Below are 24155 nucleotides of genomic sequence, written 5' to 3'. Positions count from 1 at the left end.
GTCAACCTCCATCTCTTGATAGGAACTAGACATTCCTACAGCCCCTAGTTTTGCCCTCCCCCACAAGTGGAAACATCTTCTCTATGTCTACCCTACCAGACACCCCTCAGCCTTCTCATTTCTAGAGAAAAGAGCCCCAGCCTGTTCAATCTTTCCTGATAGGAATAACCTATCTGCTCTAGTATCATCATTGAAATGAGTGACCTTTATGAATTAGTGGCAGAAGGACCTTACCTTTAAATGGCATGAAGGTAGGACGGTGGAACACTCCTCTTGTGCCAGTTTAATTCCAGGCAGGAGGTACAGTACGATCCTTCGATACAGATTTTAAGATAGAATAGAGCGTTATTTTTACATAGTGGATGATACTCAACAGGACTTATGGTGTGAGATTTACACACAACTACCACGTCCTTGGGGTACAATCCCTCAGGGCTCGAGTTACCCATTGGCTTTACTGTAAACTAGCAGCTCAAGAAGCCCCTGAAGTCGACAGCAGCTGTTTTAAACAAGTAACACTGTAAAGATATCCACAAGACAGCAACTTGGAACAACCTGCACATCTTTATTAAGCGTTACTGCTATTGTGAAGAAAGACAAAACAATTTGGTTAAACCCACGCTTGATTCTGCTTTGAATTCCAGAAAGGTAGACCCGCTTCCTTCAGTGTGAAAGTTGAGTATGATACGTGTAGCTCAACCTCATTTGAAGAATGAGATCTCAAATAATGAAAGGTAAGTGATCCATCTTTTTACTTTGTAGATCATGACAAGCTTTTGTCCAGACCAGGAGAACCAGAGGACACGGCCTGCGCTTTCAGGGGAGGGGGCGGGTGGGGGGGGGGGGTGGTAAAATCAAAACTGATCTGCGGAAATATTACTTCAGTGGGCAAGTAGTCAATCCATGGAACAGGATTGCGAGGGCAGCGTTGGACGCAAACGGTATTGATTCATTCAAATGCAAATCAGATAGGTTTCCTTCAGAAAATTAATATTTTGGAAATACAGCATATGAATAATTTGAGACACGCATGCTGGGGAGGAACAGGTGACTTAGGGCCTATGGTTCAAAGCTTTGTGCCACTGGGGGGGTTATCCTCGCCTCACGTCTGGATCTGTTGTAGACTATTTGATAGAGATTGATTGACATGGTTAGTCAACAACTCCATTATTGTTGTATCATGTGACTATCAGGATGGTAGGAGGTGAACTCAGTCTTTTATCCTCCAGTAATTCCTATGTTCTTACTCATACACCTTAGAACCGAGCTTTCATTCCACATCCATCTGCAATAGATCCTCATGCTCCAACACATTATATGTTGGATGGTTGCATAACTGAATAATAAATCAAACTCCAGGTGGGGCTCCTGTACTAAATCTGGCAGATGGCCAACACTCATCGTAATGTGCATGTGGGCCGCCAGAGCTGTGTTGCTGTTGCAAGTGACGTTCATAAAGGTGTCGTGTGCCACAGAGTCTCTAAACTCTCAATCATGTGGGGTGATCCGTTATGTGACGAACGTCGCCAGCTGTGGTGTGTGACAGTCACGAGAACCTTATGCCTGCAGATAACTATGAATGCGTAAAAACTTTGCTGAAGGAAGTGTCCAAGACAACTATAAAACTGATACAAGTGTTAGTCCTGACAAAAAGCTTCACAGAGATTGTGCCATTTTGTGACCATGCCCACATTTTAAGCTCACCTCTTGTGCTTTATCTTCTAAACACTTAATGCATAGGTTCTATGGTCACATCTACACACTAACTATGGGGGAGCATAGAAAATGACCAAAGAAAAATGTGATGGAAAGAATGTGACCGTTATAGGAAGTGAATGTTACAAAACAGAAAGGCGAACAGACACAAGACTTTTAACATTTTATCTACACAGTAGTTGATAGAGAGAAACTATTTCCGCTGGTTGGGGAGTCCAGGATGAAGAGGACGTAGTCTAAAAATTAGAGCCAGACTTTTGAGGACTGAAGTTCGGAAACACTTCTACACACAAAGGGTGGTAGAAGTTTGGAACTCTCTTCCACAAATGGCAATTAATGCTGGGTCAATTGTTAATTTTAAACCGGAGATTGATAGCTTTCTGTTAACCAAATGTATTAAGCGATAGGGGGCAAAGACGGGTAAATGGAGTTTGGTCACATATCAGCCATGATCTCATTTAATGGCGGAGCAGGCTCGAGGGGCTGAATGGCCTCCCCCTGTTCCAATGATCTTCTAAGGCGATTCACATAAGGAGTCAATACTTGTAATATCTTGAAAAGTTTTATCTTAATATTCCGAAATAATGTGGTAACAATATATCCTTGCCTTTTCTGACAAAAGGTCACAGACCTGAAATGTTAACTCTGTTTCTCTCTCCACAGATGCTGCCTGACCTGCTGAGTGTTTCCAGCATTTTCTGTTTTTATCCTAAAACAGAAGTTGTTACTATAAAAACATGGAAATTAAATATTAATTGAATAAACTGCAAAACCTAAATTGCACCAAAGTGTCGTCCTGGAATTATTGCCCTGTACAGTTGCAACAGGAAAGCTCAACCTATATGGAAGCCAATACACCACATGCAGCGTCACTCCTGACAACAACAAAAGGATGCTGATGAACACTGCAGCACACCTAAACATGTACTAGTGAATTCATGAATGAACAGAAGACTTGCATTTATATAGCGCCTTTCACGACCACCGGACATCTCAAAGCACTTTACAGCCAATGAAGTACAGTCACTGTTGTAATGTGGAAAACACGGCAGCCAATTTGCACACAGCAAGCTCCCACAAACAACAATGTGATAATGACCAGATCATCTGTTATTGTTATGTTGGTTGAGGGATAAATATTGGCCAGCACACTATTCTTCTATCGAAATAGTGCTATGGGATCTTTTATGTTCACCTGAGAGAGCAGACGGGACCTCGGTTTAACGTCTCATCTGAAAGACAGCACCTCTGACAGTGCAGCACTCCCTCAGCACTGCACTGGAGTGTCAGCCTAGTTTTGTATAGCTCAGGTCCCTGGAGTGGGACTTTGAACCTACAACTTTCTGACTCGGAGGCGAGTGTGCTACCCACTGAGCCACAGCTGACACTTGCAATAGGGCACTGAATGCCACTAAATCAATAAATTAATTGAGAAATCGGCACCAGCAAACTAATAATTAATGAAGTAGTGTGTACAGCAGTGAATTGAACAATTAATTGAGCAGCAGTCACCAATGCATTGTTAAATTAACACAATTCTTTGAATGTATTTGTCAATTGCAATGGTAAGTTTTTTGTATCAGCCGTGACTCATTGGGTAGCTCTCTCACCTCTGAGTCAGGTCCAGAGAATTGAGCAGAAAACTCTAGGCTGACACTCCAGTGCAGTGCTGAGGGGGTGCTGCACTGTCAGAGGTGACGTCTTTTGGATCAGACGTTAAACTGAGGCCCCGTCTTCTCTCTCAGTTGGACATAAAAGATCCCATGGCACTATTTCAAAGAAGACCATTTGTCCTGGCCACTTTTATCCCTCAATCAACATCACTAAAACAGATTATCCGGTCATTATCGCATTGCTTGCTGTGTGCAAATTGGCTGCTGCGTTTCCTACATTACAACAGTGACCACACTTCAAGAAGAACAGTACTCCATTGGCTGTAAAGTGCTTTGGGACATCCGGCAGTCGTGAAAGGCGCTATATTTATGCAAGTCTTTGGCCTAGAAATTCAGCTGTTTGCGCCAGCCGTTAGCGCCAGATTTCCGGCGCTATCCAATTAGCGCCCGGGCACCGCCGGATCTGCGCCTACGCCGAAATTCAGCTGGGCTTTAGCGCCGGCGCAAAGTGTTAGCGCCCGCTCAGCTGCGCGCGCATCTTATGACGTCATTCCGTCGTGCAACGCCGTTTGTGCGCCCCAAACCGGAAATTCAGTGGCGCCCGGCCGATGTGGCCGTGGCGCTGCTAAGAACTGTGAAATGGAACTCAACAGAGGCCCTGTGGGATTCGGGGAGCGCTAATTAAAGGGCACATCCACTCACCCATAAAAGCCAGCCATTTCGCTGCAATGACTTGACTGGTTTGGATTTCTGCACAGAGAGCAAGGCACAGAGATTACTGATTTCGGACACCATAGGAGAGGTATTTTTGGCTTCTAGCCAGTGCTTTGACATTTGCATCCTTGTGATTTTGCTGTTTGGAACTTTGTAATGGGGGCTGCATGGGGGGCCAACCCTCAGTTCCTACATTTTGTGCGAAGGGCTCGCAGACGCTTTGAGAGAGGGCCAGGCATGCCTAGACGCAGAGGGGCCATTAGGTGTCGCCAACGTAGGCCTTACCCAGTCAGGCAATACCGGGAGCAGGTCTCATATCTCACCATGACTGCGGCGCATTGTGTTAAGAGGCTGCGCTTCAGAAGGGAGGTGGTTGAAGAGATCTGCCAGCTGCTTCATGCAGATTTGCAGCCACAGCTCATGTCCAGGGCGTCTCTCTCGGTGGAAGTGAAGGTCACGGTGGCTCTCAGCTTTTATGCAAGCGGCTCCTTCCAAGCCGCTGCTGGGGACATCGCGAACATCTCCCAGTTCGCCGCGCATCGCTGCATCCGACAGGTCACCGAAGCACTTTTCGCGAGGAGGCACCAATTCATCTCCTTCCCCATGACCCAACACAAGCAGGAGCAGCATGCATTCGGATTTGCCAGGATCGCGGCCTTCCCCATGGTGCAGGGTGCCATTGACTGCACGCATGTGGCTATGCGGGCACCTATCCACAATGCCGAGCAATACCGCAACCGGAAGGGCTACCATTCCCTAAATGTGCAGCTGGTGTGTGACCACAGGCAGCGCATCCTAGCTGTCAATGCCTGCTTCCCAGGAAGCAGCCACGATGCCTTTATCCTGCGCCAGACTACTGTGGCTGACATGTTCCAGGCACAGCCTCCACCAAGGGGATGGCTTATCGGGGACAAGGGCTACCCTTTGTGCAGATGGCTCATGACCCCGCTCCGTGCGCCCAGGACCCCAGCGGAGCTGGCATACAACGAAAGCCATCAAGCCACAAGGAACCTAATAGAGCAAACGATAGGCGTCCTCAAGCAACGGTTCCGTTGCCTGGATCGTTCGGGCGGGCCTCTTCAGTATTCGCCGGATAGAGTCTCCCAGTTCGTCGTGGTGTGCTGCATGCTCCACAACCTGGCTATCCACAGGACTCAGGCACTGCCACCTGACATTGCCCCACCACCTCAGGAGGACGAGCAGGAGGACCCTGAGGAGGAGGAGCACCAGGCCAGGAGGGAGCGACAAGGTCCAAGGGCCGTCCGCCGGGGGCTTATTGCTCGACACTTCTAGGCCCCCTGTCAGGGAATGGCCTGGCCCACTGAACGCAGCCGCTTCGCAAGCCCTCAGCCGGTTAACCCAACAACCACTTGAAACATGACACCTGCACATGGTGAATAAATAAACATCTTTATTTCAAAAACTCAGGGTCCTTCCCACATGGAAGAGCAAAACAGAGAAGACCCCCAAAAAACAGTAACAAACTTCTGTCACTCCCAAAACCTGGGGAGGACTAACATAACATCACCATCCAAATGGCCTTCGTCACTGGCCTAACAAAAACAAGCCCCCCCCACAACACAAAGACCCCCATAAAACCAAACCACATAATGCCCCCCAGAACAGAAGCCCCCGCATCACCCAAACCCTCGCTCAACACACTCTATTCGGTGTGGCGAGAGGGCGAGTCTGTCGACAGCCGTCTTTTGCCCCGGCCCGTCCTGCTGCTGCGCCTCAAGCTGGGCCGTGAGGCTGTGGCGAGGCTGGGGGAAGGATCCTCAGGGCGACAAGGCGTCTCGCCAGATGCCCTTGGGGGTCGGCCTACACGAGGGCGGGCCCGGGAGGGGCCGGCTGGTGGCTGCTGCAGCTGTGGGTGGCCCTCTTCACTGGCTGCAGTAGCTCCTTGCACCCTGGCTGGGGGAGTCGCAGGCTCGCCTGCACCAATGGGGACAAGGTGGGTGATGCCAGGCGCGCGCTGGGCGCCAGACACACGTGCACTCGGCCGGCCTGGCCGGGGAGCAAGCGCGCCAAACTGTTGGTCGCCAGACCGGTGTGCGGCAGCAGGGCGGCGGCTGGCCTGGCGACGCCTCCGCGCCAGTGCGAGGGTGGCAGAAGTCAGTGCCCCAACTGCGCCGGCATGTCCCCGCATCTGCAGTGCCATTGTCTGCACAGCACCTCTCAGCTGGCGACTGGCGTGCTGCGCTGCCTCGAGTTGTTCGACCCCCCTCTCATGCGCTGCCACAAGGAGCTCCACCCCCCTGGCGTGCGCTGCTGCGAATAGCTCTAGGCCCCTGGCCTGGGATTGGCCGAAAGCCACCACACTTTGAGCGAGGCTTTCGATGGCGTGAGGCATCTGTGCCACCACCTCCATGATTTCGACGTGCCGGCGCTCCGACGCCGCCGACATCTCGTCCAGGAGGCGCACCTCCTGGGCGACGTCCGAGTCCGGACTGGAGGGCGCCTCCACCCTCTGGCCAGAAGGCTGGCGTGCCGCCGGAGCGTTGCCGCGTGCGGCCACGCCACTGGGACCAGGTTCTGCCCTCCCCTCCACCGCCTCCCCCCTCTGGGCAGAAGGCTGGTGTGCCGCCGGAGCCTTGCCGAGTGCGTCCATGCCACTGGGACCAGGTTCGGGGCTCCCCTCCCCCGCCTCCCCCTGGCTCTCCGGCACGCCAGACGTCTCCCCTTCATTGCCATCTCCTGGAGCGGAGGAGGGTTCCCCCGAGGTGGCGCCTTCCTGCTGCTCCTCGACGTCCTCCTCCTCCGAGGGCCTGGCTGTGTGGGCTTCAGGGAGCACCTCCTCCTCACCAGCTGAAAGCAGGAAGGCACAAGTGTAGCTTTAGAGTGAGGACAGGCCGACAGCGAGGGAGGCCGCACTGGTGCATTATGCGCATTTTTCGGCCAGTGGGGAAGGATGTAGATCTGATGCGCGAGGGCAAGGAGAGAGGTGCACCCGGTCCAGTCCTTACCAGTGGGTTCCAGTATAGGGTCGGCGTCGCCGAGCGCCACAGGCCCAGTCACCGGGTGACGCAGGAGTCGGGCCACCCTCTCTTCCAGAGCCGTTAGCTCCTGGTAATCGCGAGGGCCTCCACCAGTGACACGCAGGCTCCTGGCGTTCCTCGCCAGCTTGGCCTGCAAGAGAAAGGAGGGCGTCTAAGTACAGTGTGGTGCCCCGTTGCTGTGTGTGAGGCCTCCCATGGTGGAATAGCTTGCACAGTGTGGTGCCCTGTAGCTGTGTGTGAGGCCTCCCATGGTGGAATAGCTTGCACAGTGTGGTGCCCTGTTGCTGTGTGTGAGGCCTCCCATGGTGGAATAGCTTGCACAGTGTGGTGCCCCGTTGCTGTGTGTGAGGCCTCCCATGGTGGAATAGCTTGCACAGTGTGGTGCCCTGTTGCTGTGTGTGAGGCCTCCCATGGTGGAATAGCTTGCACAGTGTGGTGCCCTGTAGCTGTGTGTGAGGCCTCCCATAGTGGAATAGCTTGCACAGTGTGGTAAGTGCAGAAAGAGCTATTGATTAACATGCAAGTGCCATTGCAGCGGCAGCAGGGCTGGGCATGAGACCTTGGATGTCCCTTTGGCCCTAATGGGAGGTGCACATGCAAGGATGAGGGGGACATTGGAAAGGGTACTCACCTTGACCAGCCGACATAGGTCATTGTATTTCTTGCGGCACTGGTCCGTACTCCTGGGAACATCGGAGTTGGAGGAGACCCTCCGGGCAATTTTGGTCCACGCCTCCCTGAACTGGCTCCTGGGAGCCTTCCTGCCACTAGCCGGGCACACGACCCGTCTTCTTTTGTGCACCCCATGAAGGAGCACACCCAGCGCATGCTCAGAGAACCACTGGGCTCTTTCACGGGCCCTCTCCATGACCTCCAGGCGTTGATATGGCACACAACCAGTCCTGAGGCCGAGTTGCAGGGCTACAGCATGCAGGGCGTGGCTGCAGTCAAAGTTGACCCTTCCCCCTTTAAGAGCTGGCCGGCGTCAGGGTGTCTGCTGACACTCACCACATGATCGCACCTGCGCTGCGCCCGGAATCGGCGTTATCAGGCTGCATCGCCGGATTAGCGCCTGAACACAGGGTTCCAACGCCTTTTGCAGCGCTCGGCCAAAAAGTTGGCCAAATCTACTGAATTTCGGCGAGCTCGCCTGCACTTTCCGGCGGCCGCTAAATTTGACGAGCGCCCGACTTTAGCGCCGCAATAGCGTCCGAACTGAATTTCTAGGCCTTTCTTTCTTATTAAGAGAAAACTAGAAGCTTCAACTATTCAAGCTAAAATGGAGGCATTTCGTTTGGTAAAACACTTAAACAGTTAATACCATATTTTTGTGTAGTTCAGTGATTGTAAGTTCTTTAAAGAATTTCTGCCCTTTAAAAATTCAGTGGTGACTTACAGAAAGGTCACTGGGAAAAAAGGTTCACAGGAAGGAGAGGTGCAGGCAAGCCGTAGGGGTGGCCAAGGTTAGCAACCCTCGAGGATTGAAGATTCATCTCCTGGACACTGCGGGGAGCAAAAACCCTGGAGTAAAATCATAGGGGCATTAAAAAAATGGTGTTAATATTGGCCCGAAGAGGTTCGTAATGGGATAAGGTGAACCCAAAACAGCACTTTTAGGTATGCCATTGTAGCAGAACTAGAGGGCCCAGCCTCAGAGTTGTGAAGGGCAAGTTTGGGACAGAGGCCAGGAAGTCTGTCTTTTACACAGAGTGTGTTCCACAGCTGGAACAAGTTCCCAGGAAGGTTGGTAGAGGCCAGGACACTGAGTCATTAAGGAAATAGTGAGATGCTGTAATGAGGAGTCGATGGGGTTGGTATTCTGACAGGATGAAATCAAAAGACACCAAGAGCGTTCTTCATCTGAACTTATCTAATGAACTTATTTTGTTGTTTAATATGAAGCTCTGTCATTTAAAAAAGAATTGAAAACTCTTCCTATTCATTCAATATTGTTTCTGACAAGTGAATGATAATGCTATTAAGTACAATACAGTAAGGGATGATAAATATATCCAGGTCTTCTTGCAGTTGCGACTATATAATCTTGCAGCTGGCAACTTGCAACTATATTATGAAGCAAGAGATGCCTCTAAATAGTAACTGGGCCATTTAAACTATGTGCCTTGATTGTGGTACCCTGATTCACAGGGCGGGATAAGTGCAAAACTGAGTGAAATTAACCTGTCAAAAACATAATGGGCCGGATATTCCGGTCGCTACGGGTGAGCACGGGCTGTGTACACACCTGTAGGGACATCGGAAATGCCGGTTTCAGGCATGCACTGCGCATGTGCTGAAAACCGACATTTCTGATCTGTCAAGAATGCTCTTGACAGATCGGACGCCTGCCCTGGAGAAGGGCCTCTGTGGGCGGAGAGTTCCACTTTCTGGAGAACCTCCGCCCGCAGAAAACCCTTAGAAATCTTACACCTGGTAAAAGCCTGTGTAAGGCCTGCTTTTACCAGCATAAGATTTGAAAAAAGTAAAAAAAAAAACACAATTTTAAAAAAGGTTGGTTTATTTTTAGCCCTGTAAAAAACGTTATTTTTTTTCAAAAAATTAATTTTTTGTTTAAAATATTTAATTTATTGTAATTTTAACTAATTTTAAAAATGTGATTTTTAAAATAAAATTATTTAATGTTTTAAAATGTTTTTGGGGTGATCTCCATTCATATATTTGGCAGGTCTATCTGTCAAGTGTTTGAAGAAGGGTCCAACCCGAAATGTCAACTCAAATTTCTCTCCACGGATGTTGCCTGACCTGCTGAGTTTTTCCAGCATTTTCTGTTGTTATTTCCCTTCTCCTATTAGCTCCCCATGGCCCACGTGATCCCAAGGACGCTGCGAACCGCCTGCGCTTCTGGGATACGTGGGCCCTGCGTACTTCGAGTTTGGAGAGGCCCAGGATCGGAAGTATACACACCTCTGGAGCCCTCAGGTAAGTGCGTAGATTTTTTCCAGATCGGAGGCCTCCGCAATATTCAATAAGAATGAAACAGCATTCATAAAATTGCAAAGAACACACTACGCCTTGTAATTATATTCCAGATCCATTACTAAATTTATTAATTATTTAATGACAGATCAAAATACGCGCTGAAACACAATTGCAACAAAAGAAATGCTAATCATTGTTCAAGTTGTTGCCATACAACGAGTTGCACATTAAAGTGCTTCTTTATTGATAGTTAGTCAACCCATAAATATTTAAAGAGGATACCTTAATGCCATTTTATAACACAGAAAAAGCAGAGATAAAAGGGGTCTGATGTTGTGAAGATGACAGTTCCACAAAACAAGCATTAAATGTTTGATTCAACTAAAGTTGGGGCTGAGGCTATTCAAAGGTACACTGGAGCACAACAATATAATATCATTAAAATAAATAGGTTATAGATTGCCTCACAACCAAAGATGCAAGAACTATCTACAGGAAACTCTCGTTTAAACGGCACCTAAATATCCGGAATTCTCTATTTACCGGCAAAATTCATACTCCGAAAACAACACCTCAATAACAGGAAATGTTGCCGAGTCCGAGTCTCCCACGGTGGCCAAGTTAGTCAGTGGGGGCTAGTGGAGGGCGTCAATTAGCCTGCAGAGTGCGCAGCATCCCTCCCCTTTAACGGAAGGGGAGGGGCGATGAAACGCGTCAGCGCTATCTGGAGCGGCCGCATAGTGCTCCGGCACTACCGCGCTTTGCGCTCCAGACACCGCCCCGAGAGGAAGTGGACCGCCCGAGATAGCGCTCCGCTTCCTCGGCGGGGCGGTAAGCCCAATTTAGCGGCTGGGCTGGTACTCCCGCGCCGGGCGCTAACTGGCTGGTGCTAATTCGGTTATCCGGAATTTTTGATCAACCAGCACCATCCCAGTCCTGTCGGTGCCGGATACGAAAGAGTTTCCTGTGATGTAAAGTGCAAGTCAAAAGTTTCAGAACTTGTTCATTGTGGTTTTTTTTTTACAGAAGAGAGAAGGCTGTAACTGCATAGAATTACATAGAATGTACAGCACTGAAACAGGCCATTCGGCCCAACTGGTCCATGCCAGCGTTTATGCTCCACACCAGCCTCCTCCCACCCCTCTCCATCTCATCCTTTCTCCCTCATGTGCTTATCTAGCTTCCCCTTAAATGCACCTAATCTATTCCCCTCAACCACTCCCTGTGGTAGCCAGTTCCACATCGTAACCACTCTCTGAATAAAGAAGTTTCTCCTGAATTCCATATTGGATTTATTAGTGACTATCTTATATTTATCACCCCTAGCTTTAGACTTCACCACAAGCGGAAATACCTTTCACTTCGTCTACCCTATCGAACCCTCACATAATCTCAAAGACCTCTATCAGGTCACCCCTCAGCCTTCTCTTTTCTAGAGAAAAGTGCCCCAGCCTGTTCAGTCTTTCCTGATAGTTCTAACCTCTCAGTTCTGGTATCATCCTTGTAAATCTTTTTCTGCACCTTCGCCAGCGCTTCTCTATCCTTTTTATATAATATGGAGACCAGAACTGAACTTGCTGACACCTTCACTTGATCCTAAACCAGCAATAGAATTTCAGCCATCTGCCTTCACGATGAATCGGCTAAAAGCTTTCCTAAAACTATATCAACCCTTTCAACAAATCCCATTTCCAATGATAGGAGTTATGACAGCTGAGCATATGCCAGCCAAGGCAACTGGTTTTCATTGTTTTTCACCCATACGGGATGAGGGAAGTAAGTCAATTTGGAGAAGGGAGATTTACCCTTTAAATATTGCATTTTAACTTGCAAGTTTCATCATACAGTACCATAGAAAGTTATCGGTGGGCTAAAATTCAACATCAGCAAAACTGGCGGCAGTGGATTAGCCCGCCTGATTTTACTTTCCATTGGTGTAATCAGCCATTGCCCATTTTACTTTCCATTGGTGTAATCAGCCATTGCCCATTTTACTTTCCATTGGTGTAATCAGCCATTGCCCATTTTACTTTCCATTGGTGTAATCAGCCATTGCCCATTTTACTTTCCATTGGCGTAATCAGCCATTGCCCATTTTACTTTCCATTGGCGTAATCAGCCATTGCCCATTTTGCGCCCCTGCCAAAGTTGCACCTCACCTCGAAATCGTATTTCTTGGCAACCTTTTATTTTTTTATATATTGTGCCCATCAATGTGAAAGTGGCTGATACTGGAGAACGGAGGTTTTTTTTTGTTGCTATTTTTGATCTTAGTGTCGGTCTTAATCAGGCCCGGGCTAATATAAGTTAGATGCACTGTGAAGATCTGTCTACAGTGGATTGGTATTTGCTTTTCTGCCAATCTTATGAAGTGGTCTATCTACTTCACCAGTGGGACATTTCAGTTTCTCGCAGCCAGCATCCTTGCGGCCTCTCTGTTTTAGACTGCCAACTTAGTCCCAATTAGTGGGGAACTGCGGGCAGTTTTATTTGATGGATTCTCAATTGGGGCAATTTTGAGAGTCCTCTAAAGCTATTTCATTTGGGACCCTTCCAGCATTAAAAAGACAAATATGTCAACACATCTGTCCAGGTTAGATTCAAAACCAGATCCTAGAGGTCATGCTTTTAAGTTCACACTTTTAAGGTCATGTAGACGATTGGTAGGAAGCCTTACTTATACAAGAACATCACTAATGCATTATACTTGCATACCAATCTTTTAAAGAAGCCTGGGGCGGGGGAGGGGGGGGCCTGATTTTTTTTATCAGGAGTTAATTGGCAAACAGGCTCAAAGGAACCAACCAGGAATCTAATTTGGGTTTATATGAAGATTTTGGGGAAGTTCTCTCTCTGTTCTCTTGAGATTGCGGAAGAAGATTTGGAAAGGTTGTAGGAGGTGGAAACTAGGCCACATAATTATAAAATAAAGAGACTGCCAGTTCATTGTAACTGCAAGAAAGAGTAACTTCATAGAGTTGCTAATTTTTTTAAATATACTACTGCCGACCTGCACATTGAATACAGATCAGATTGAAGCATTCGAAAACAAAACTCAGGAGTGGCAGTTTCCTAATTCAGCAGAATAGACTCAGTGCGAGGGCAGGAGAGGGGGGCAAACGTTGTTTCATACGTCATGTATATGGACCTAAACAGCAGCCCAAGCTAGATCAGCTGAATGGCCATTTGGAATTCTTGTATTCCTACGTTCTACAATCTCAGTCACAGCCTCTTCTCGACTTCTCTAATGCCACATAGGTAAATGTGACATCTTGTGTAGAATGCTGAACCTAACTCTATTCCAGCAGAAAGTGGACTAAGAGCCCACCGCTTTCCTAACACCAGAAGAGTTCGTAGAATCGTAGAAACTTACAGCGCAGAAGGAGGCCATTCGGCCCGTCGTGCCTGTGCTGGCTCTTTGAAAGAGCTGTCGTACTGAGCCTCAAACCCCCCGCTTTCTGTCCGTAACTCTGTGAGTTCCTCATCCTCCAGAACCCGTCCAACTCCCTTTTGAAACTATTGATGGAATCAGCTTCCACCACCTTCTCAGGTCGAGCGTTCCCGATCCCCACAACTCTTCGAGTGAAAACATTCCTCCTCATCTCCCCCCTGGATCTTTAGCCAATGATTTTAAATCTATGACCTCTGGTTATTGACCCACTCGCCAGAGGGAATAGTTGTTCTTTACCTACTCTATCAAAACCTCTCATCATCTTGAAAACCTCTGAGGTCACTTCTTAACCTTCTCTGTTCCAAGGTGAACAAACCTAACTTTTCCAACCTCTCCTCTACTTTTGAATATCTTAGGTCACCTCACATAGAATCATAGAGTCATAGAATGGTTACAACACAGAAGGAGGCCATTTGGCCCGTCGAGCCCGTGCCGGCTCTCTGCAAGAGCACTTCAGCTAGTCCCACTCCCCCGCCCTTTCCCCGTAGCCCTGCAAATTGTTTTCCCTCAGGTACTTATCCAATTCCCTTTTGAAAGCCACGATTGAATCTGCCTCCACCAGCCTTTCAGGCAGTGCATTCCAGATCATAACCACTCGCTGCATTAATTTTTTTTTTCCTCATGTCGCCTTGGGATCTTTTGCCTATCACCTTAAATCTGTGTCCTCTGGTTCTCAACCCTTCCACCAATGGGAACAGTTCCTCTCTATCTACTCTGTCTAGACCCATCATGATTTTGAACACCTCTATCAAATTTCCTCTCAACCTTCTCTGCTCCAAGTAGAACAACCCCAGCTTCGCCAGTCTATCCACGTAACTGAAGTCCCTCAGCCCTGGAACCATTCTCGTAAATCTTTTCTGCACCCTCTCCAAGGCCTTCACATCCTTCCTAAAGTGCGGTGCCCGGAATTGGACACAATACTCCAGTTGAGGCCGAACCAGTGTTTTATACAGGTTCATCACAACTTCCTTGCTTTTGTACTCTATGCCTGGTTATAAAAGGTAATTGAAAAGGAACAAAAAAATCAGTCTTTATGCATTTAGGAAATCATTGACCCACCTTTAACCTCACGCTGGATGTCACTTTTGGACTATAGCCTATAGTCGGACTCTGTTATAGCATTTGGCGTTCTGGTTTCCCTCTTGTTTCTTAACAAAGATGGGTTTTAACTTGTGTCACCTGGTGCCGGAGGAAGCTGCATATTCACCCCAGCAACAGCGTTGATTGACTGCACCCATTTGTACTTCAGTTTGAGTTGCTGATCTCTCTCCGGACTTTTAGCCACCAATAAGTTTTCTTAAAGAGAAGCCAAGGCAAGTTTCACATGACACTTTCCACCAGAATATTAACGTAACGGTCCTCTTTTAAAAAAAAAATAATCCTTTTGAAACTTACAAGGCATTTTGGTCAAATGTTTGTCGAGCTCCCCTTTTAGCTGGTGTCCTGTTGAAGACCGAGATTGCCTCAAAGCTCGGGGTGAGAGGTAAGGGAGCAAAGCAGGCATGCAATCTAAACTTGCGGCTGGATTGCGAGTGAGTTACACGACCAGGTCACATTAACTCTTCAAAAGACCAATCGATTTCATTATTTTCTGTGAGGAAAGACTGGTCAGTTTCAACTTGATATTCAGGGAAAGGGCAAACGATATTTATAATTTATTCAAAACATAACTGATTTTTAATTTTCAATTACCCTTTTTAGGATGGTGTAATTTAACGAAAAGAAGCATAAATGTCAAGTTAAATGCAATTATGAATTTTTAATGCTTTTTTAAAAAAGTAATACATTTCAAATGTATCCTGTAGTTCAGTCAAAAGAGTAAAATCTGATCTTTAATTCTGTGATTTATTTCCTTCTGGATATCCATTGGAAGGCTTTCTTCAATTAGGGAGCTGCAGATAACTTTAGAGAGTTTGTTGCCTACTTTATTAAAACATTAGCATTCATTAATCCACCTCCCACTCCTAAGGAGAATCCATACTTTTAAGTTCGAGTCTTACAGCAGGAGTGATTCAGTCTGCTGTGCAAATGTGCCTCTGGCTCTGCAGAGCTCATTGCAAGTGCAACAGATAATTTAAAATGCCTCCATGATTCATGTAAAATTATAGCCTGACTTTCTGTCAATTGGGCATAACTACAATAGAACACTAAAAGAATGTGAGATGCTTTGTGTCATATTTCCCACCTTTGTTTTGTGACTTAGACTGCACTTTTTAAAAATATAATTGTAGACAAATAATTCCTTCAAATTTGAATCTGGCTCAGTTCACTGGAGAGAATATTAAGAAGACAGGGTGAGTTAAAGAACCAGGTAAAAAAGAGAGACTTGCATTTATACAGTGCCTTTCACAATCTCAGGACGTCCCAAAGTGCTTTACAGCCAAAGAAATACTTTTGAAGTGTAGTCACTGTCGTAATGTAGGAAATGTGGCAGCCAATTTGCGCACAGCAAGTTCCCACAAACAGCAATGTGATAATCTGATTTTAGTGATATTAATTCAAGGATAAATAGGACACCGGGGAAAACTCCCCTGCTCTTCTTCAAAATAGTGGCAAGGGATCTTTTACATCCACCTGAGAGAGCAGGCAGGGCCTCGATTTAACATCTCATCTGAAAGATGGCACCTCCGACAGTGCAGCACTCCCTCAGTGCACTGGGAGTGTCAGCCTAGATTTTTGTGCTCAAGTCTCTGGAGTGTTGTTTTTTATTCATTCAGAAATGCGGGTGTCACTGGCAAGGCCAGCATTTATTGCCCATCCCTAGTTGCCCTTGAGAGGGTGGTGGTGAGCCGCCTTCTTGAACCGCTGCAGTCCATGTGGTGAAGGTGCTCCCACAGTGCTGTTAGGGAGAGAGTTCCAGGATTTTGATCCAGCGACGATGAAGGAACAGCGATATACTTCCAAGTCAGGATGGTGTGTAACTTGGAAGGGAACTGGGAGGTGGTGGTGTTCCCATGCGCCTTCTGCCCTTGTCCTTCTAGCTGGTAGAGGTCGCGGGTTTGGGAGGTGCTGCCAAAGGAGCCTTGATGAGCTGCTGCAGTAGATGGTACACACTGCAGCCATGGTACACCGGTGGTGGAGGGAGTGAATGTTTAAGGTGGTGGATGGGGTGCCAATCAAGCGGGCTGCTTTGTCCTGGATGGTGTCAAGCTTCTTCAGAGTTGTTGGAGCTGCACTCATCCAGGCAAGTGCTGAGTATTCCATCACACTCCTTAAACCCACAACCTTCTGCCTCAGAGGTGAGAGTGCCACCCATTGAGCCACAGCTGAGAGGTGTTTTATTTTCTCTCTTATTGCTTTGATTGATAGAAACTTTAGCACTTCTTCCGAGTATTTTCATTACTAATGTGTGCCTGCCAATGAACTTTCTGAACATACTAGTTATCAGCTAGTTAGCATGCATGCCCTCCCCATTGTAATTTTGTCATTGCAACACGTTCTGTTACTGCATGCAGTTTATCTTGCTCATTTCATCAGCCTTGTTTTTATTCTATCCTCTCAGCTGATACCCAACATATTCCTGTACTTTCATCAGGATCCAGCTTTCAACACATGCAGAAGCATTTTGTCTGACACTAGTATCATGCGATTACTTTTCTGTGCCATTTTACACTGAATGTTGAAAATTACTAGCAAGCAATTTGGAACAATATGGTGGTACAACATGTCGGAACTGCAGTACATTGTAATGCAGAATAGTGGAACATGGGCACAATTCCCCACACTCCGTGACTCACTTGGAAGCACTCTCGCAGTTGGGTCAGAAGGTCATGGGTTCAAGTCCCACTCCAGAGACTTGAGCACAAAATCCAGGCTGACAGTGCAGTACTGAGGGAATGCTACACTGTCAGAGGTGCCGTCTTTTGGATGAGATATTAAACCAATGTCTGCCCTCTCATGTGGACATAAAATATCCCATGACACTACTTGAGGAAGAGCAGGGGAGTTATCCCTGGTCTCCTGGCCTATCCCTCAACCAACATCACTGAAACAGATTACCTGATCTTGTATCTTGCTGCTGTTTATATGTGCAAATTGGCTGTCGGGATTCCCTCCATTATAACAGTGACTGCACTTCAAATGAACTTCCTTCATTGTAAAGCACTTTGAAACATCCTGAGGTCATGAAAGGCGCTCCATGAATGAAGGTTGTTTCATTTTACATGGTGGCAGAAGATTGTGCACTTGGTTTAGGTGTTCCACTATCCTCAGTTTGAAGGTAGATCCATTGATCTGCATACCTAGCAGTCCTTCTGCATTGGACTCAGGTCTGGAGTGTTTTCTCTCTCCCCAAACCACCTTCAGCCTGTGAAGGAATGAACCATACCTATTCAGAAAAATACACCATTCTATGAAATCATTCTGGCCTTATTAAAACATGACAAATTGGGCTTGGAAATCTGGAAGCCTCAACAATCTAAAGCTGTGTTGTTAACAGCATTCAGGCTATTGGGATAAGATAAGGTGTTGACACTGAATCAATAACCTTATTGAAACAGGAGGTTGGAGGCTCCTGAAGTCTGAAGCTTTGGAAAGAACACAATGGTACACCCTGTTAAGGTGTTCTAAATTACACTTCGGAAAGAAACACATAAAATTAAGAAATATACGCCTTCGTAAAAATTACATCAAATGAAACACAGGAGACATGATTCTGTGTTGCAACCAGCTGAGGTGACTTAAGAATTGCATAGATCACCCTGGTTGAGGTGTTTTAATTTACACGTCGTAAAAAGACACAAACAGAAGACCTTGGTAAAAATGACATCAAATAGATGCACCCGCTGTTACACCAATTTTATGATAAGCTTCGAACACCTGAGGTAGAGACATAATTCTTAATGCTACCAGCTGATCTAACTGTAAGAATAGCAGGGGTCAGCAGAAAAATGACTCGAGATAATTAGCTTACATCAGCAGAAAACTTCTACGGAAATACCACTGAGAAAGTATATAAATATTAAACTTTCAAATGGGATGGTAGATTCGCTGTAAAGGGGCAAAGCGATTCTCAGGCTTCAGAGGCAGGCTCTGTAAGTCTACAACTCTTTGTGTCTTGGGGATCAATGGTACTGTATTTGATTTTGGTGGATATTCTGAATAAGACTAAGAACTGTAAAAATGTAGTGAAGTTAACATCCGATAATAAGAATTGTAAGCTTTCTCTTTTTGGAATTGTTAATGTTGCGATTGAAACACCTACTGTAAAAACATGTCGGTTCTTTTTAAATCTATATATTTTTAGAATTGTCTCACATAATACTTCTGTATCAAACTCACAAACTCAATCTCTGTACACTCTTTGGTGAGGAGTTGCAGAACTCTGGGGGAGTTTTCCGGACCCTCATAATATCCAGAATGTTACAGTCTAGCTAAACTTATTAAAAGTGCTATCTGGAGGACAGTAATCAAATCAAATCAAATCAAATCAACTTTTATTGTCATTGTTAGTGCACAAGTGCAATACAACGAAATGTAGGCTTGCGGCTCCCGAGAGTGTACAATTTGGATTAGGACACTTAAACATTTCAACATACATTTGTACATATATATTAGCATAAATATGACCATAATAAAGTGCATCGGCAGATGTGCAGGCTTTAGTGTTTATTTGTGGAGTTCAGTAGGATGACAGCCCTGGGAAAGAAGCTGTTCCTAAACCTGGTCGTACGGGTGCGAATGCATCTGTAGCGTCTTCCAGATGGTAGGAGGGCGAACAGACTGTGGCTGGGGTGGGTAGGGTCTTTGATGATGGACCGTGCCCTCCGTAGGCAGCGTTTCTGATATGTATGTTCTATGGTCGGTAGCCGGGTGCCGGTAATGCGTTGGGCAGTTTTGACTACCCGCTGCAGGGCTTTCCGGTCATGGGAGCTACAGCTGCCGTACCATACCGTGATACAGTTTGTCAGGATGCTCTCTATAGTGCAGCGGTAGAAGTTAGAGAGGATCGGGGGTGACAGATTACATCCCTTCAGCCTCCTCAAGAAATATAGGCGCTGCTGGGCCTTCTTCACCAGAGAGGAGGTGTTGAGGGACCAGGAGAGGTCTTCCATGATGTGGACTCCGAGGAACTTAAAGCTGGCCACCCTTTCCACCTCCGCCCCATTGATGTGGATGGGGGTGTGACTTCCGCCTTTGGACTTCCTGAAGTCCACGATTATTTCCTTTGTTTTCTTGGTGTTAAGGGCCAGGTTGTTGTCGGCGCACCACTTCACGAGATGCTGGACCTCCTCCCTGTAGGCTGACTCATCGTTGTTGGTGATCTGGCCTACTACCGTGGTGTCATCTGCGAACTTGATGATGGTGTTGGAACCATTAACAGCCACACAGTCGTGGGTGAAGAGGGAGTAAAGGAGGGGGCTCAGCACACATCCTTGTGGGGCCCCCGTGTTCAGGGTCGGGGGGGGAGGTGTGGTTACCTAATTTGACAGACTGGGGTCTGTTTGTTAGGAAGTCAAGGGTCCAGTTGCAGAGGGAAGTGTTCAGGCCAAGAGTTTGGAGTTTGGTGGCCAGCTTGTTGGGGACGATAGTGTTGAATGCTGAGCTGTAGTCTATAAACAACATTCTGATGTAGGTCTCCTTACCATCTAGGTGATTCAGTGCCGAGTGTAGAGCAGTTGTGATTGCATCCTCCGTTGATCTGTTTGCCCGATAGGCAAACTGGTGTTGGTCAAGGGAGGCAGGAACACTGGCTTTGATGTGGGCTAAGACCAGTCTCTCGAAAGACTTCATTATGATGGGTGTGAGTGCGACAGGTCGATAGTCGTTCAGACACGTCACAGCCGCTTGTTTAGGCACAGGAATGATGGTGGCGGTCTTGAAGCATGTAGGGACTACTGCCTGGGCCAATGACAGGTTGAAGATGGCGGTGAAGACATCAGCCAGCTGATCAGCACATTCCTTGAGTACCCGTCCAGGGATGCTATCCGGTCCAGTAGCCTTTCGTGTGTTCACTCTGCGTAGAGCGCCCCTTACGTCGGAGGTCGACAGAGTGAGCACCTGGTCTTCCGGGGGTGGCAAGGCTTTGGTAGCCGGCTCCTTGTTGTCCCTGTTGAAGCGAGCGTAGAAGTTGTTAAGCTCCTCCGGAAGGGAGGCGTCGCTGACCGGGGGACTGGTGTTTTTGCCCTTGTAGTCAGTGATCGACTGGATGCCTTGCCACATGCGCCGGGGGTCCGAGTTGTTGCGGAAGTGATCCTCTATCCGCAGTGTCTGTTTACATTTGGCAGTCCTGATACCCTTTTTTAGGTTGGTCCTAGCTGCTCTGTAAGCCGCCGCGTCGCCAGATTTAAATGCTGCGTCGCGTGCTTTCAACAGTGAGCGGACCTCTCCGTTCATCCAGGGTTTCTGGTTGGGGTATGACCTGCTATTTTTGTGGGTCGTGACGACCTCGACGCAGCTGTTGATGTAGAATAGCACTGTGGATGCGTATTCCTCGATGTCATTGTTGGCAAACATGCCCCAATCAGTGCGTTCGAAGCAATCCTGAAGCTCCGATACTGCCCCCTCTGGCCATACTTTCACTGCTCTCATTGATGTTCTCTCTCTTTTGATGAGCGGTTTGTATGCCGGGGCTAGAAACAGGGAGAGGTGGTCAGACTTCCCAAGGTGGGGGCAGGGAATGGCCTTGTAAGCGTCTACAATGCTCGTGTAGACTTGATCCAGTGTGTTCTCCCCTCTTGTGGGGCAGGAGACATTCTGGTGGAATTTCGGTAGTACAGTTTTTAGGTTTGTGTGATTGAAGTCCCCCGCGACGATAAAAGCTCCGTCTGGGTGCGCAGTTTGTTGTTCGCTGATGGCCCTGTAGAGGTCCTTCAGTGCTAGTTTGGCATTAGCATGTGGTGGGATGTAGACCGCAGTGATGATAACATTCGTGAATTCCCGAGGCAGGTAGAAGGGTCTGCACCTTACCATGAGGAATTCCAAATCAGCCGAGCAGGATCTATCAATTATATCACTGTTGGTGCACCAGGCATTGTTGGTGTAAATGCACAAACCGCCTCCCTTGCTCTTACCGGAGTCTGCAGTTCTGTCGGCGCGGAAGACCGTGCGTCCTTCTAGTTGTATGGTGGTGTCAGGGATGCCATTGTTCAGCCAGGTTTCTGTGAAGATCATGGCGCAGCATTCCTTTGTCCTTTTCTGTGTGGTGAGATCCAGTTTGATCTCATCCATTTTGTTCTCCAGTGACCTGACGTTGGCCAGGAAAATACTTGGGAGGGAGGGTTTGTGTGGGGCCCTCTCCAGCCTGTTTTGGATCCCTGCTCTCTTACCCCGCTTCTGCTTGCGTTCTCTGCGCGGTCTGCGCTGACTTCCGGCTGGGGGAGGACGCCACGCTGGTCCCGGGGGTCGGGCGATGTCGGGAGGCAGATCGATGTCGCCGAATTTAAGCTTCACACAGTCGGCCCCGATGTCTAGGAGCGTCTGCCGGCTGTACAGTAGGTCAGCCTTTAATTCCCGGATCAGCAGAGTCCAGAAGAGACTCAGGAGGAGGGTGAAACCGTTCAGTCTCGGGAGAGACAAAGCCGCTGTGTCCGTGCGCGCCGCCATTTTTTTTTTTTTCATCTTCAGGTTGTTCCTTTCCTTTAGGGAGAGATAGTCTGGACCTTTAGACCCAATTAAGCGTCTTTAGAATTTGGCTACCTCAAACTTTAGCTGAAAGTGAATGTCTGGGGAATATGCCTGCTCCGGGATAGCCCTAAAGGGGCTAGGACTAGTAATTATCCTTTCAAGCCAATGAAAGTTGAACCTTCTTCCCGCTCTACGTGGACTCGTGTGCTGGCCCCTCAACCTGGTTGTGGAGGTGTTGGTTGGCGATGGTGGTTGTGTTTGTCTTACGATGTGCTTTTAATGCATCAGCAGATACCGTAGCTGTAGATGATGTCACGAAAGGGCATCTTGTAGAGGAGGGCACCAATGGGTTTTTAGGGGACTTCAAAGGTGACCTTGTGGGGCTGGGTGGCAAAGCTATTACTAGAGATGCTCTAGCTACAATCAGATAATCATTCTATAAAATGGTGTTCTTATCATTATGTGCACATTTTCCTAACAGCATACATATTTGATATGATAACACTATGCATTGCTATAAAATGCACTTCACTATAAGTAAAATAGAGTCTGATTTTCTACATCTCCTTGTCAAACTAATTGATATAATTGCTACCAGTAGCAAGCAAAATAGTTTCCATGGTAACCACCACTGGCGTTTTGGAAAAGTGCTCGTCCTGGTGGGTACAGATCCTTTGTTGGGAATGTTTGTCCTTAAGGTGACCTTACAGTTGAGGAACCACTGTGATTTAGTCATCCACCACTCCTAATTCAAGATCAGACTTTTCCTGTGTTACAGCTTTTTCCTCACTGTACTAGTAGGCCTCATGAGCTGTTCTCATGGGTAGTTTGGTGTGCGGGATGGGATTTTGCATGTATTGATCTGATGTTGATGCCATGTTTTCTCATTGAGGTCTTCCAGTTATCTCCCGAGGGTTACCTCATGAGAGCAGGCTCGACGGGCCGAATGGCCTGCTCCTGCTCCTATTTCTTATGTTCTTAACTTGGACAGCAAGTGAACCTTTAATACAATAGCAAAATACTGCAGATGCTGGAAATCTGAAATAACAACGGAAAGTGCTGGAAACACTCAGCAGGTCAGGCAGCATCCGTGGAGAGAGAAACAGAGTCAACGGTTCGAGTTGAACCCTTCGTCAGAACTGGGAAAGGTTAGGGAGGAGAGATTTTTAAGCAGGGACAGGGAGGAGGGGAGGAAAGAACAAAGGGAAGGTCGGTGATAGGATGGAAGGCAGGAGAGATTGAATGATGAAAAGGATGATGGTGCAAGGCAAAAGGAGAGGTAATGGGACAAGTTAAGAAATAAAAGATGGCTCTAGATAATGTGTGAATGATGATGGCAGCAACATTTAACATTAAAGTGAACCTTTAACATTGATAGACATTAAATTAATTCATCAAGGGACCCATTTTCTTTTAACTCTTTGGCATTGCATAACTTTGTAGACCTGCTCAAGAATGTAATTTAAAACTGTCCTTGGGAGAAAAAAAATGGCATAGCTTTTCCTGTTACTGTCTGTACACATTAAGACAGTTAAAAAAAAAATGGTACTGTGCTTGCAAACCAGTAGCTATGATGGCATTTTTCCATCCAATCTACCAGGTAAATTACTGAATGTGGGAGATTAAATATAGAGAAATAAGGACACCCTTTTTTTTGTTATAAAACTATCGGTTTGTTGCTGCATTAGAGAAGGTTTGGCAGAGAACGACCTGACAACATCAGCCTACCTCTTTACTTTCCTTGTCGTAACTCTGGAAATGGTCAAGAAATATTTTATGCGGTCTGTCATAAATCGCAACTTCTACAAGAAGTAACTCAGAAGTACTACTGAACGGCCAGCCGAGGGCACCGTCCGAGGAGTATAAATACTCGGGCGTGGGCCCAGCTTGGCCAGAGACAATCTGGAAACAGGAAGCTAGTGACTACTAACTAGACCTCCATGTTTTGTTACAAGGCGATTGAAGCCTTGCTTTATGTACAACCAAGTGCGTCGTGAGTCTTTATTACGTCAATTTAATCGACTTGTTATTGTCTCCACGCCTTGGGTGATTCAGAACAACCAGCTGCAACTCGAACCGCAGAAAGGGACTTGGGCAAGAAACTGATCCATCATGGAAAAACTCCTTAGACCCGCTTGTCTCAACCTGGACCCGAAT

Source organism: Somniosus microcephalus, chromosome 10 (genome assembly GCF_052327205.1).
Source record: "Somniosus microcephalus isolate GS21.2 chromosome 10, FLI_Smic_1.0, whole genome shotgun sequence".
In the NCBI taxonomy this organism is placed as follows: Eukaryota; Metazoa; Chordata; class Chondrichthyes; order Squaliformes; family Somniosidae; genus Somniosus; species Somniosus microcephalus.
Note: the sequence above shows the minus strand (reverse complement) of the source record.